Source organism: Castor canadensis, chromosome 3 (assembly GCF_047511655.1).
Source record: "Castor canadensis chromosome 3, mCasCan1.hap1v2, whole genome shotgun sequence".
NCBI lineage: Eukaryota > Metazoa > Chordata > Mammalia > Rodentia > Castoridae > Castor > Castor canadensis.
The window spans coordinates 179,944,726-179,961,214 of record NC_133388.1 but is presented as its reverse complement, the minus strand read 5'-3'; the positions used below and the strand labels follow the sequence as shown (position 1 = coordinate 179,961,214).

Genomic DNA, 16,489 nt, shown 5'->3' with positions numbered 1-16,489 from the left:
ATCACTTTTCTACTCAAATGGCCCCCAGCAGCCAGATGAAGTGATTAGAAGAAAAGTACAACACAAGGCAAAAGAATTTATAAATACAGTTACACTGATTAACCGTTAAAATAATTCACTAACATATATGTTTAAAGTGATAGTAATTCATGATTCTATATATGTTTTTTCTTACCTTAGCTCCTGAGTCCCAATTTCTTTTTAAATTTTTTATTAGCATATATTAGTTGTACAGGGGGTTTCATTGTGACATTTGGTTTCATTGTGACATTTACATATGGGTTTGCAATTTGTCCATCATTCTCCCCAATCCCCTTTCCCTCCCGCCCTTTTAGAACAATTTTAACAGGTTTCATTGTTCAATTTTTTCCATGTACACAAATTACCATCAATTCACTCTCTCTGTTTACTCCCCCCCACACTTGTATCCTCCCCTAGCAAGACCTGTTTTACCTCTCTGTCCTTCATTTTTTAAGGTGTATATTGTTTGTTCAAGGGGGTTTCATCTTAGTATTTCACACATGTATACATGATATCTTAGTCAAATTAACCCCTCTGTAACTTACCCTATCACCTTACTCCCCTATTATTCAATAGCTTTCAGTACATTACATCACACCGTCTTCATACACAGATGCATTGTTTCAATATTATTCACTCACTATCATTCTCTTTTCCTCTCTCACCTCCACATAGTTTCCTGAGGCAGACCACTATTAGAATCATAGTCTCTCTCTCTATATATATGTATATATATACATATATATCTGCATAGATATGATCATATATGTATTTATGTATACATTTGTCTTTTAGGTCTAGCTTGAGTATATGAGGGAAAACAAGTGACCTTGGTCCTTTTGAGCCTGGCTTAATTCACTTAAAATGATTTTTCTTTTTTTTTAAATATATTTATTTTTTTCTTTTATTGTTGTGCTTGGTGGGGGTACATTGTGGCATTTACAAAGGTTCTTACAATGTATCAAATATATCATACTTGAATTCACCCCTTCATTGATCTCCTTTATCCCCCTCCCCCATCAATTCCTGGAATAGTTTCAACAGGTATCACTTTTTATTATTATTCATTTATTCACATGTGTGCACATTGTTTGGGTCATTTCTCCCCCCTGCCTCCCTCCCCCACCCTACATGATTTTCCTTAACAGAATAACTAGTAGGACTTTTTTGAAGTGTCTTAATCCAATTCAGTGACCTTTTATGTAACATCAAGATTGTGTTCTCATATTCAGTTCAGTTCAAAGCCTGTCTTAGACTTTCTTTCTATGTGTCCTCAACCCTAAATTCTCAAGAGTAGAATAGGCAAAATGTAGCTGTAGATCTGGCTGCACCTGATGCCTCTGAGGAGCAGATGGGTGGAGTAGAGAGTAGGGGGCGGAGGTCAGGGTGGTGGGAGGAGGAGGCAGCGAATCACTTATAAGTGGCACCCAAGCAGGACCTGAAGCCTCAATTCCAGGAGTGGTTGAAATAAAAATTGGGAGAGCAGAGTGATGAAATATGTGGACACCAATCTGCAGAATCAGCCAGAATTTCAAAAGGCCAATCAAGAACAATAAGCAGAGGGGAAGATGAGAGGGACTGCTTCAGGAAAGAAAACGTCTGGCCTGCAAAGAAAAGTGTTGAAATGAGAACAGAAAAGAACAAACAGAAAACACCAGGAAATAGCGATGGTGGCAGTACCAAGGAGAACGAAGAAACATTTATTAACAGAGTTGAAGTTAAAGATTCCTAAAGAGGTAAAATCATGGCTTGTTGATGACTGGGACTTAATTACCCCACAAAAACAGCTCTTTTATCTTCCTGCCAAGAAGAATGTGGATTCCATTCTAGAGGATTATTCGAATTACAAGAATCTCTAGGAAACACCAATAATTAGGAGTATTCTGTTAATGAAGTTGTGGCCGAGTCAAAGAATACTTCAGTGTAATGCTGGGTGCTCAGCTGCCCTACAAATTTGAGACAACAGTACACTAAAACACTCGCCCATCACCACAAGCACCATGTCTCAGGTGCAGGGAGAGCCACATCTACTGAGATTATTCGTATAAATTGGAGCAATGTTGGCCTATATACCATTGGATGAGAAGAACCTTGCTTTGTTACTGAATTACCTTCCCGATTTCCTCAAGTACCTGGCAAGCAATTCTGCAACTTTGTTCAGTGCCAGCTATTACAAAGTGTCTCCATCCGAGTACCATCAGAAAGCCATGTGAGAGCGCTGTCACTCTGTAAACAGTTTTGTTCTTAGTCCTTCTCTTGTGCAGATGATGTACTTTGAAGATGTTAGTGTATAACAGAATTGATGTTTGTTTTGTTTGATTTTAAACAGAAATTAAAAGGGATTAACTGCTCCTTTTTTTTTCTTATTTTTCATTTCAAAGTTGTTACCAGTGTATTTAGTGACGGACAACAGAGCAAGACATGCTGTAGAATGTTTTATTGCCTAGTTGACAAAACTGCTTTTTAACACTGGTGGCTCTATTCCTTTGACACTAGGCGCTTTTATAATACGTGTTAATGCTATATGACAAAATGCTGATTCCTAGTACCAAAGGTTCAATTCAGCGCATGTAACTGAACACACACTCATCCATTTGTGCTTTTTTTCTTTTCTTTTTTTATAGTGCTTAAACTAAAGAGCCCATCCTTTGCAAGTCATCCATGTTGTTCCTTAGGCATTTTATCTTTGCTCAAATTGAAGAATGATGGCTTGTTTCATGGTTTTTATATTTGTGTTTAATGCACGTCTTAACCTGTATTGATTGTGTAGCTATGGTATTCTGGAAGAACAATCTTCTAGGAATTGTTTTTCAGACATCAACAAAATTTTTCTTTAAATTAAAAAAAAAGAGTAGAATAGACGAGAAGAGAAGGAAAATTCTCATTGGAGCACGATGCCATTTTTTCATGACTGTGACTTGATCCCTACTCTTGCCCACCTCATAGTATGGATGCCAGTGCTTCGTCATCCTTCTGCTTGGCTGCATTGAGGTGGAATTTTTGCTTCCATGCAGCGCCCTCAAACTTGTTGGTTCTCCTTACACTTTTAACTGAGGAACAGCCAACAATACTTAAATACCCACTTTGGTAACCATGTGATCCCCTGGGCCTGTGACACAAGGCTGTTTGTCACATTTTCTGCACATATCTCTTCAGCAAGCGAGCTCCCTTTCTGAATCTCTTCCATGCTACTTACAGCTTGTAAGAACTGGAGGTGTTCCTAGATAAACAAGCCACTTTCTCTCCTTTGTTCCCTAGTATGCTTGTCGGTCCATCTGTGGAGAAAATCTCAGTCTACTCTATCCTGCAGATCCTCCCAACTTTGAAAGATCTCTGTTAGGGGTTTTTCAACTGCCTCTCTGTCCTGGAAATCTCAACTTTCAAAAACGTTCCCTTCTTTTACAAGTAAGTGTCTTTCCTCTGTCTCAGAGATATGCACACTTCATCTGGACAGGGAGCGGTAAGAAGTGATGGGCTGGAGGGGAGAAACAATGCCAAAGAGCCACTTCTCCTGGTTTGCCATGTTCTCTACTTTTCCTCATTAGTCCATAAAATTTGTGATATCTAAAGCAGAAACACACAGCTTGATGCCAGCAGTTAACAGACCCCACACTCCTGAAGTTTCCTTTCCTGTGATGGAAACTATTGGTGTAACATTCCTAGTCTCTCCTGCCTTCTCCTCTGCCACTCCACGGGAGGAGGAGAGACTTTCTTGTTTAGAAAGAGTAATGTAGGCAACCTGGGCTCACCCCATCCTTCCTCCGCACCCCACTGGATGGTAGCTACTCACAGAGGACATGGGTTTGCATTTGTTCTCTGCCTGCTCTCAGAGAGGAGACTGTGGTTTCCTAGATTGGCTGTACTTGATTATTGATGCCACCTTTAATTCTGGGATGAGTCTTGGGTTTAAGTTTATTTTCTCCAAAGATATTAGCCATTTTCTTCTGTGTCAGCTTTGTGAATAATAAAGGCAGTCTTTTCTTCTTCCATCTGCCTTACTCTTATTTGTTAATTGGTTCAGAGTTGACCGGAGAAGAAAGTTATTATTAGCTCATTTTTGAGGGAGGGAGAAGTACTGTGGTTTGAACTCAAGATCTTGCACTTACTACCCAAGCAGTCTATCACCGGAGCCACAGGCCCCCCCCTTTCTGCTCTAGTTTATTTTATAGATAGATTCATGTACTGTTTGCCTGAAGCCAACCTACAACTATGATCAATACCTCCCATAAAGCTGCATTATAGGAGTGCACCCCCACACTTGCCTTGTTGGTTGATAAGGGGTTTGTTAACGTTTTGCTAAGACTGTCCTTGAACCATAATCCTCCTTATTTCTACCTCCCTGGGATTGTAGGCATGAGCCACTGTGCCCAGCCAATGGCCTATTATTGATTTTAATTTCAATATACATATATACTTATAAGTATATACATATTAAATTAATGTATAACACTAGTGCTTTTCTCCCCGGTTCTGCCTTGTCTCTCAAGTGTAATGGAGAGAGGTCCAATTCTGGCTATGCCAAATGCAAATAATGCAACCCCAGGCAACTTTTCTGGTCTCTGAGACTTCATTCTATCATTGGTGAAGTAGAGGTATTAAGATTCCTTGATGAAATAATTGAGGGCATCCATTGGAACTATGTGAATGGATCCTACCTGTTGCTTTTCCCCTATCAATTTTTGGCATGCTATGAAATTAGAGAACTCTTATATCTCTTTTTAGGTCTTTTTGGGTTTTTTTGGTGAGACTGAGGTTTGAACTCAGGGCTTCCTGCTTGTGAACCAAGTGCTGTATCACTTGAGCCACTCCTCCAGTCCATTTTTCTCTGGTTATTTTGGAGATAGGGGTCTCATGAACTAGTAGCCAAGGCCAATCCTCCCAATCTCAGCCTCCCAAGTAGCTAGAATTGCAGGCATAAGTCACCAGTGCCCTGCTCTTTTCAGGTGTTAATGAGCTAAAAATATCTTAGCACAGAACTATTTTTTCCCAATCAGCATTTTCAATAGTGTGCAAAAGCAAATATCCATGTACAAGTACTTCTAGCACCCAGGTTGTATCTTCTTAAGACTATTTATAACTCAATGGATTTCAAAACTATAACAAAGGATAAAAAGAAACTTGGAAGATATAAAAAAACATGTTATTAAGAGAGTTCCTATAAAAAGAACTTTCGATAAGCCACCTGTTGCTATTTTAGCTACCTAACTTCCCTAAGGCAAATTACTCAAATGGCCTCAATGGTCTCTTAGCAGCCAAGCTAGTCTGGGCAATGGATGGTATCTGGGCAGCAGTTTAGTTTCTGCTTTAAGTACACATATTCAACTGAATCAGTTACTTTACTTTCATGTATTTGTTTTTATAAAAGAAACTTAAATAGAAAAAGAGAAAATAGAAAGCAAAAGCAATCATGGTGACAATCACAATCATTATCTTGCTATCCCTGTGATTACTAATGTTTATACTTTGCTCATTTGCTACTAACGTTTTTCATTTGTATAAATACACATGCAAATCCACATAACTATATATAAATAAACACACACACATAAAATTACTTTTATAGTTTCCAGAGTGGAACACAAAAATGCACTGTCCTCCAAAAACAAACCCACAGAGCTACAGCCATTTGATTCTCAAAAAAAGGAGCCAAAACATACATCAGGGAAGACAGAGTCTCTTCATCAAATGGTGTTGGGAAAACAAGATATGCAGATGTAGAAGACTAAAACTAGATCCCTGTCTCTCATGTGATACAAAAGTCAATTCAAAATGGATCAAAGACCTTAATGTAAGATCTGAAACTTTGAAGCTATAGAGGCAAGCATATGGAAAACACTTCAAGATGTTGAAAAAAAACAACTTTTGTACATCAAAGGAAACAATTATCAGAATGAAGCGACAGCTTACAGAATTGGAGAAAATATTTGTCAGCTACTCAGAGAAAAGGGATTAATATCCAGGATATATAAAGAACTCAAAAAACTTATAAGAGCAAATAATCCAAGTAATAAATGGATAAATGAACTGAACAAACACTTTTCAAATGGAGAAATACAAATTGCCAATAAAATAAAAATATGAAAAAATGTTTAACATCCTTATCCATTAGAGAGATGCAAACCAAATATACATGGAGATTCCATTTCTACCCAGTCAGAATGACTATCATTAAGGAAAGAAACAGCAGTAAATACTGGGGAGGCTGTGGAGGAAAAAGACCCCTCATACATACACTGTTTGTAGGGCTATAAATTAGTGCAGCCACTATGGAAATCAGTATGATGGAGGTTCCTTAAAAAACTAAAAATAGAGCTACTATGTGATCCTGCTATACCACTCCTGGGTACGTACCTAAAGGAACCAAAGGCCGCATATCCACATTTATGGAGCACTATTCACAATAGCTATTTCATTAAGCCAGGATCAGAAACACAAAAGCTGCATGTTTTCTCTCATGCATGGAAGGTAGATCTGAAGATAAACATGCACACAAAACCAAACATGATCATATACAAACTCATATGTAGAACATGTTTGTAACAGGAGAACTACTCTATGGAACTTGGGGAAAGAGGGAAAGGAAAAGAGAATGATAGAGTATCAGTAACAATGTTGCATAATATAAGATCTGAAGGTAGAGGATATAAGGATGTGTAATGAAAGCTGTTGAAAAATGGGGGATGGGAGATAAAGGTGTAAGAGAGAGTAATGGAAGGAGTAGAACGGACCAAATAAAACACACCCATAGTGGGCATACATTGAGACATCCCTTTGAACATTAACTTAAATATTAATAACAAAAACTAGGGAGTGTAAAATAGGTACAGTGTGCATACGGGGGGTACTAGTGGGAGGGGGAAGGTGAAGGAAGGAGATTAAGATGACAGTATATGGTGGATGGACTTCATATACATATATGAAACAGAACTAAGAAACCTCTTGCAATTGCTTTAAGTGGGGTGGGCAGAGGGCTGAGGGGGGAGAGATGATGGAGGCAGTATAAATAATGTACAATATAAGTCTAATCAGAAATGTCACTATAAATCCCTGCTGTATAATGAATATATCCTAGCAAAAAATTTATTAAAAAAAGCCACTTCATGCTATCTAAGTGCCCATCAATGATAAATGGATACTGAAAATGTAGTGTACATACACCATGGAGTATTATTCTGCCATAAAGTAAAAGTCATTTGCAGGAAAACGGATGAAACTGGAAATCATCACATTAAGAGAAATAAGCTAGACTCAGAAAGACAAATATTGCCTGTTTTCTGTCATAGGCAGAATCTTTTTAAAAAGATATGAAATAGGAGACTAGTAGGGAAAAAGGAAGGGAAAGAGTGGCAGGGGGACAAGAGAGGAGAATATGATTAAATACATTAGATATAAGCATAAATATGTCATAATGCAACTCATTATTTTGTACAATTACTATATGCTAAAGAAAGATTTTACAAAAGAAAGAAGATGTATTTTAATAAGGCACTGTCCTGTAACCTGCTTTTTTTTTCATTTAACATTTCATACATTCTTTTGTTCACATTGTATCACTACTTTAATGGCTCCATTATTTCCTTTTCTGAATATAACATAATCTAGTTGACCAATCTCTTAATTAATAAGCATTTATATTATATTAATTTGAACTGGAGTTAACAATCCTGAGTGTACGCAGTAATGTGTGTTTTACACACATCTTTATGTAAGTACTTGTCCAATTCATTACTTGAGTTAAACCCTTAGAAGGAAGAATTCGTGGGAGAAAAGGAATGAGTATTGCCATAGCTCCTCATACCTGTTGCCAAATTGCCCTCCAGGGAGATTGTGCTAATTAATACCTCTAACAGCAGTATTTGAGAGCAGCCAATTGTTCCAATTCTATGCAAAAATGGATTTTTCTCCTTGCTTTTAGTGCTTTACAATCTAACACTTCCCTTCTTTATTCTTTAAAGAAAATTCAGCAAGTGAACACTACAATCTAAGTTATGATCCCAAAAGGTCTCATAAGAATTGTTTTGGCAGAATAAGTCAAAATGAATGAATATGCAAATTTGTCCCCAAATCTCTTGTATTAGTTATTTCTTTTAAAAGAAATTTTCTGGAGAGATCTTTCCTGCAGGAAGCTCTAGGGATATTCTGAATTTTGGTTACTGATCAAAATATTAGTCCTGTCTACAAACGGAAAGCAAAATAAAGTCAGTAAATCAAAGAATATCCCTTAAACCTACGTTTGGATGCCACTCATAAAATCTGTGATCGTAATCAAACTAGTCAGGAATTCATTATCTCAAAATTGTGGAAAGAGATTTGGACTTGAAATTGGAAAACTACTTTCTCTATATTATTGAGTCACAGGAAGAAATTGTGTTTGCCGTTCACTTCTTGTAAGTAGACTTCCAGTGCTTCAAGTTATCTAATATAATTAAAGGATGACGTATTTAAAACCTAGTTTTCTAGGAGATAAGTGTGTGGGGGGAGTATAAAAAACACCTGCCAGTGTTAATTTTATGAAAACAATGTGATAGCTAACATCTTGAATGCCAACATCTGTACATTCTATGCCAATATGCTAACATTATTATGCCTATTTTTATACAGTTTAATTTTTTAGCCAATCACTTCATTGAAATAATGATTTTGCCTTCAAATTTGCTGCAACATGTAATAGAATCTTATGAAGACAGATAGAATAAAATATCACTCTTCTGTTTTCTTACTCTTTCAAAAAATCTTTGATGATGTAAATAATCCAAATCACCATAGCTGAAATATCCTTGGAGAGGCTGAAGGCAGGCACATGCTGTTGTGAGAACTCCCGCTGGATTCCATGAGCAGGCAGCTTACTTTCTGGAAAGAAGCGACATAGTTTCTGCTTGCAAACCCACGTGTGAGAGCATAAATCATTAGTTTCCCTTTGCAAACAGAGTAAGGAACTCCTCTCTGGCTTTCATGGTTTAAAGGCAAACACAAAATGGTGATGCAGTGACCTGTCAGCTAATGCGCATTTCTTCATTTATCAAATTATTAGTTGTAGCTATTGGAGAAAGCTTGGACTCTTGGGCCACTTAGGTCATTCAGTTCCCCTCCCTGCCCCTCCTGACTCATAGAAAGTCACTGCCTCCCTCTAAGTGTCTGTCTTGATGGTATCTGGTTATGCCTGTTCCCTGCCAAATGGATACATGTTCATTTGATTTGGGGTGACCTTGCCAAACTCAAATGTTAGTGAAATTTCTAAGATCAGAACCATCGCACAAGTTTGGACAAAATGATGAGACACAGATATATAGATCAATCTATTAAGGAAAATAAATCACCCAACAGTACTCCTGACTTTGTTTTGGGGCATTATTTCACTATGACTATGAAGCCTATTCCTTGTAGAAGATTAATTACAAAAACATCTCACTTGTTCACATTTCCCTATATCTACATCCTTTGTGATGAAATTGTGTACCTGCTCCCTTCAAGAGGTGGATCTAGTTCTCCACCCTTAGGCCTGGCCCAGTTAGTGACTTTCTTCTCTGACCAACAAGGAAATAAAGGTGTGCCAGTTCTAAGCCCCAAGCAACTTTGCACACTTTTGCTTGCTGCTATATCAATGTAGTCCACATTGGCCTGCTGCAACATGAAAGATATGTAGAATTGTCCTAGATGTAGACATCCTAAATTTCCCACCCACCTGCTGACCTGATGGATAGAAATAGATACACAAGATGGACTTCAAATGCCTGTATGAAACAGAACTAAAGAACCTCTCGCAATTGCTCTAAGTGCAGTGAGGAAGAGGCTGAGGGGGAGAGACGATGGGGGCAATATAAATAATGTGCAATATAAGTCTAATTGGAATTGTTACTATGAATCCCCCCTATATCTAATGAATATATCCTAATAAAAATAATAATAATAAAATGAGCCTTCCTGAGACCAGAAGCCCCACTCAGCTGAACCAAGTTCAAATTGCCAAACTTCAGAATCTTGCATGCTATTTTAAGCCATACCATGGCAAAAGCTAACTGATACTGTTGCTTAAGGCTACTCTTACTTTTTAAGTAATAAGGAATAGATGAAAGTTAAAAAGTGTCAGCAGAAGTTGCAAACTCGAATGTCTCTAGGAGCCAGAGAAGTTATGAAAGTCAGTAAAAGAGCCAAGTGTGAGAAAATTCACCAGTCTTCTTAGTTTTCATTTTGCCAATTTTGACCAAGACAGCTGGATCAAAACTATTTCCACTAGAGAAAAGGTTAGATCAAAAAGAATTAACCTAGAAGGTAACACCCACGCACAGGAAATCAATGTGAGTCAATGCCCTGTATAGCTATCCTTATCTCAACCAGCAAAACCCCTTGTTCCTTCCTATTATTGCTTATACTCTCTCTACAACAAAATTAGAGATAAGGGCAAAATAGTTTCTGCTGGGTTTTGAGGGGGGGAGTGGGAGGGGGTGGAGTGGGTGGTAAGGGAGGGGGTGGGGGCAGGGGGGAGAAATGAACCAAGCCTTGTATGCACATATGAATAACAAAAGAAAAATGAAAAAAAAAAACTATTTCCATACTCCTTGTGAAAACTTTACTTTATGTATGCATATATGTATTTATTTTTGTGGTATGTATTTGAAGTATACAACATGATTTTGATATGCACATAAGCAATGAAATTACTGTTATATTATTTAGTCCTCATACTGTACATTAACTCTCTAGACTTATCACTTCATATAACTTTGAGTTTGTTCTTATTTGTTTGTTTGCTTGTTTATTTTTGTGGTGCTGGGTTTTAACCCAGGGTCTCTGGCATGCTAGGAAAATGCTCTACCTGAACCACACCTCAAGCCCTTTTGCCTGTATTTTGTTTTGAGAGGTAGGGTCTTACTAAATTTGCCTGGTCTGACCTCAAATCTGTGATCCTCCTGTATCTGTTTCCTGAGTAACTGGGACTTCAGGTGTGTATCACCACGGGCAGCATAAATTTGTACTTTTCAAATCGCCCCATTTCTACTCCTGGTAGCCATTATACTATTTTTCGGTATTCACCTTTTTTTAGTTGACGTAATGTAGTATTTGTCTTTTTGTGTCTGGCTGATTTACTTAGTGGAATGTCCTCCAGGTTCATCCATTCTTAATGGCAGTATTTCCTTTTTCATGGCTGAATTGTTTGTCTGTCTGTCTATGTACAATCTCCCACCATTTCTTTATCTATTCATCTCCATATCTCGACAAGCATGACTAATGATTCTGTACATGGGAACTGCAGACATCTCTAGGAATTGTCAATATCATTTCCTTTGGTTTTATGTTCATCAGAGGAACTGCTCTAATTTTATTGTTTTGTGTGTATTATATACCAAGTACTTTATTTTTTCTGTTATTGAAATAATCCCCCAAAGAACCTGTCAAGGAAGAGTATTAACTACGTTTTATAGATGAAGAATCTGAAGCTTTATTGAAGTCACACCCCTCTAAGTGGCTGAAAAAGTTCTATTTTAATGTTTTTAGGAAACTCCACACTGTTTCTCATAGTGGATATTCCGATCTGCATTCCTATAGCAAGTGTATAGGATTTCCCCTTTTCCATACCCTACCATACTTACCTATCATCCCAAGACATACCCTAGCCATACTCACCTCTTATCTTTTGACTTTTTTGATAGTATTCATCTTAAAAAGATGTGAGGTGATATCGCTCTGTGGTTTTGGTTGGCATTTCCCTGGTGATTAGTGCTACTAAGCACCTTTTCACATCGTTGTTGACCATTTTTACATTGTCTTTGGAAAAATATTTAGTCAGATCCTTTCCCAGTTTAAAATGAGATTGTTTGTTTGTTTGATTTTGCTACTGAGTTGTGTGAGTTCTTTATATAGTTTGGATATCAGTTCCTAATCCTTTATCAGATATATGGTATGCAAATATTTTCTACTAATGTACCACTGACTTTTAATTTTGTTATTTCCTTTTGCTATGCAGAAGTGTTTTGTTTTCAACTGGTCCCACATTTGTGTGTGAGTGTGTGTGTGTGTTTGCTTGTGTTACCTGAGCTTTTAGTGTGATATCTAAAAATAAATCATTGCCAAGGCCAACAATTGAGATCAATACTTTCTGCTGTTTTCTTCAAGGAATTTTATAGTTTCTGATCTTAAAATTTGATCTTCAATTCATTTTGAGTCAATTTTCATTTATGGTGTAAAGTAAGGGATCAGCTTTATTTTATTTCATGTAGGTATTGAGTTTTCCCATCGATTTTTTTTGGGGGGGGTACTAGGGTTTGACCTCAGGGCCTTCACCTTGAGCCACTCCACCAGTCTTGTTTTTGTGATGGATTTTTTTCAAGATAGGGTCTCACAAACTATTTGCCTGGGCTGGCTTCAAACTGTGATCCTCCTGATTTCTGCCTCCTTCAGTATGTAGGATTACAGGAGTGAGCAACCAGCACCTGGCCCCAACAAAATTTGTTGAAGAGCTTGAATCTTTCCTCTTTGTGTCATCTTGGAGGCATTGTCAAAAATCAGTTGAGCATATATTCTTGGGTTTATTTCTGTACTCTTTAATCTCCTTCATTGGTCTATGCGCTGTTTTATGTATGATATTGACCACATTGTTTTGATCACTATAACTTTGTAATATAATTTGAATTTGGGAATTATGATACTTCCAACTTTTTTTTCTTTATCAAGATTGCTTGGCTATTCAGAGTTTCTTAAATTTCTGCATGAATTTCAGAGATGTGTCTATTTCTATGAATGCCATTAGAAGTTTGATAGGGATTGATAATCTCTGAGTAGTATGAACATTTAGCAACACAATTTCTTTAGATCCACAAGCACGGACTGTAGTATGGTTTGGATAGCACTTGTGTGTGCCTTCCAAAGGTGCAAGTATTAGAATCTTGGTCTCCAGGGTGGAGACCACTCTACTCTCTTCTTAAAGGTCATAAGAAGTGAGTCTCAGTGGGAGGTAATTAGGTCATTAAGGGTGTCACCCAGCAAAGGGGGCATACTGGTCTTACAGGGTGACTGTCTTAACAGTGTGTTACTATACAGAGTAAGCTTGGCTTCTGAATCTTTCTGGCTCCTGTCTCACCATATGAGCTCTTTCTTCTGCATTTGGTCCATTACAGTTATGGCACCTTCCATGAGGTTCTCACCAGAGGCCAAACAAGTGGGGCCATCTGATCTTGACTTTCAGCCTACAAAATTCTAAGCTAAACAATCTTCTTTTCTTTATAATGACCCAGTTTTAAGCATTTTGCTATAGCAAAAGAAAATGGAACAAGGAAGATATCTTTACATTTATTTATCTGCTTCAATTTTTTTCATCAGCATTTAATAGTTTTCAGTACACAGTTCTTTCACTTCCTTGGTTTACATTTATTTATGAGTTTTATCTTATTTGATGCTATCATAAATGGGATTGCTCTATAGACTTCTCTTTTGGATAGGTCATTATTGGTATAAAAGAATGCAATTGGATTTGTATGGTATTTGTATCCTGATATTTAGCTAAATTCACTTATTATTTATAACAGTTTTCTATGGATTATTTAGAGTTTTATACTGTAGTATCACATCCTCAGTGAACAGGGATCATTTTACTTCTTCCTTTTGGATTTGGATGCATTTATGTCTATATCTTAAAATAATCAACAGAGTAGATGTTATTCTTGTGTAGGCAGTAAGGAATTGTAGGGACTTTGCTGTGCTGAATAATTCCTACTCTATATACAGATGAGCTAGGGGTTACTCAGTTGCAGTTGCTAAGTGCTGTGTAGGAGTAAGGATTTGATGTTGCCAGAATTTTCACTTCTTTAATAGAAAAGTCTGCATTCCTTAAGTTAAATGTCCTGAGTTTTTATTGTTGAATTACTTTGCAAAGAACATATGTGGACCTGAATATGACGTATGTACTGTCCAATTATAATAGCTAAGCTATAGTAATGTTAGGCTTATGGTGGAAAATTGCCTTGGAATGAGGCCATGGAGAGATAAACTGGTAGATGGTAAAGGCAAATTTTAGAAAAGAGTGCACATATTCATTCCAGAATCAGGCCTCCTCAGAGGTCAGCAACCTGTGAGATGGAGAAGGAGAAATATAGTGAATGTAGAGGAAGGAGTAGGAAGTGAAGCAGAAATATACATTTATAGACTATTGAAAAGGAGGAAAAGGCAGATTTTGCTATGTAAATTTCAGATTAATAGTCATTTGTATTTTTCTATTAATATTCTTAAAGATAATCTCCTATAATTTTTATCTAAATGGATCACTGTATGTAATAGTGCACATGGAAAATATTTGTATTAAATTTTAGAGAATAAAATAAATGGACTCCTATTATACCTGGTCCAGCAGTGACTAAGACAGGAAGTGGAGAGGAGAAGAGATACAAGAAGGAAACAGAACTCCTGGACACAGCTACACATCTAGCTTGGTTGGGAAGGGGCAGCACAGTATTTAAGAAGTGTTGTCCAATCCCAGAATGTTGGATGCATCCCATTAGCAGAAACTATGGTATATGCTCAACAGTCTGGACAAGGTGACAATACCACACATCAGTATGTCTACACTTTTTAAATTTTCTCTAAACCTTCTTTCATACTGTTGTAATATGTTACCTAAGAGAACACCAGCTAATCATTCCAAAATCTATTTAAAATCTTTCCATGGTTCTTGCCTTTATTGCACTCTGTACTTGTTTTTATCAAAACTGAAAATCTTGATCTCGATTACTATATATAGGAAAGGAGATGGAGCCAGTTCATCCTTATGTCCTTAGCACATAATGCAAAGTTTAGGAGATATCAGATACTCAATAAATACTGTGGAATAAATCAATGATGCACAACAATGGATGGAATGCTATGATTGTTTTGTATTGTTCTGTTGAAGCTTCCAAGAACAGTACAGGTCCTTGAAAATCCAGAATATATTTTAAAATAAGAGAGCTAGTATATAAATTGAACATTTCTCATGGATACAGGTATTACATTTTTAGTATTTAAGTTGAAATATAATCATTTCAAATTTTAGCATGCAAACTTTATTGTTTGGGTGTCTGGAAAGGATATTTTTTAGTGTAGATTAAGTTGAGAGAGTTATCCAAAACTAATAAAGGCACTCAAAGATTACTTGATCAAGTACAGATGTCAAGCATAAAGGTTCTGTGAAATGGTTTAAATTTTGGTTAATGGTATTTCCAAATCTTATCTGATCTTTTTAAAGAAGATGATAGAGAATAGGGAAGCAAAAATTTCAATAATTTAAAGAAAAAGAGCAATCCTGGTAAAATAGGTGACAATGGTAAACATTCCCTTTTCTTTAAAGCAGTAAACAAATTTAGTGCCCAGAATCCAGAGGTTCAGGACATCAATTACAGAAAACTCCTTAGTGTTGTGATTGGTCAAAATAAGAGGCAGCATTAGAGTTGCCACTCACAAGGAAAACTTGTCAACTTTCCGAGAGTGACTACTGGAAATCAGCCCAGGGCAACAGCAGGCTATAGTAACTCTTAAGCTTCAGTTGAGGAGCTTGCATAACTTCAAAAGTTTGCATTATAATTAAGAATTATTATTTGCCACTCTGAAACATACTCTTGAGATATATCTCTATCTGATGTAGCATTGATAGGTATCTTTAACCCACCGTTAGGAATCCAGGAGATGTTGGAGAATGACAAGCCTGCTGCAGTGAGTGAGCCATGTTACCTCTTTGGAAAGAGAAAGGAAGTCCTTCAAGTGTTTCCAATCTCTCTTGGTTGCTAGATGAAATGGGTTAAAGGGGTCAGGAATGACCAGTCTTGATTTTGATTCCTTTCAAAAAGGGAGGTGGCTTGCTTAGGGGTAAATGCACAAGGCTGTAGGGTTAACCTGATTTGTGTTCAAATCCCAGCTATGCTACTATAGCTGGGCAAACTTTACTTAATCATTTTACGAGTCCAAGTCTTCCTGTACAGAATAAGGAACTAGGGATACTATGGGAATTAAGTAGGATATTATATGCAAATTTCCTAGCTGGGGTCTCCAGCATACAGAAAGTACAAAGTGAAAAGATGGAAGATTCAAGGAAGAGAGAACACCTCTGGGTGAATGGACAGCAGTGAGGACTTGCATCCTTTGCATGGAATATTTCCCCAGCATGCTTTGCTATGCACATCACCATGCTAAATTCCTTCTTGGACGCTCTCAACTTAGTTAAGGCAGGTGTAGTCTCCAAAAACTAAAGAAACAGCATCATGGAGGCTAGGGAAGAATAGTGTGAATAAAGAGAGTTTGGGGCTAGAAATCCAGAATTCTGAATTATATCAGAATTTAATGATGAAACCTAGAGAAATGAGTATTTCTGGACCTCTGTCAGATGAAAAGTTTGGAGTATCTGACTAGTTTTCAGACTATATTTCTCTGGACATATAGACATACAGTCTGTAGAGCTGTGCCTTGGTTACTTCTGTGAAAAGGTGAGCAAGGACAGAGCTGGTATTGA

The 16,489-nt window shown here is 37.1% G+C and overlaps 1 pseudogene; it reads left to right on the top strand.

Annotated features, from left to right (window-relative positions):
* Positions 1-1,574: 1,574 nt before the first annotated feature.
* LOC109677775 (mortality factor 4-like protein 1 pseudogene) lies at positions 1,575-2,234 on the top strand (annotated as a pseudogene).
* The last annotated feature ends 14,255 nt before the right edge of the window (positions 2,235-16,489 follow it).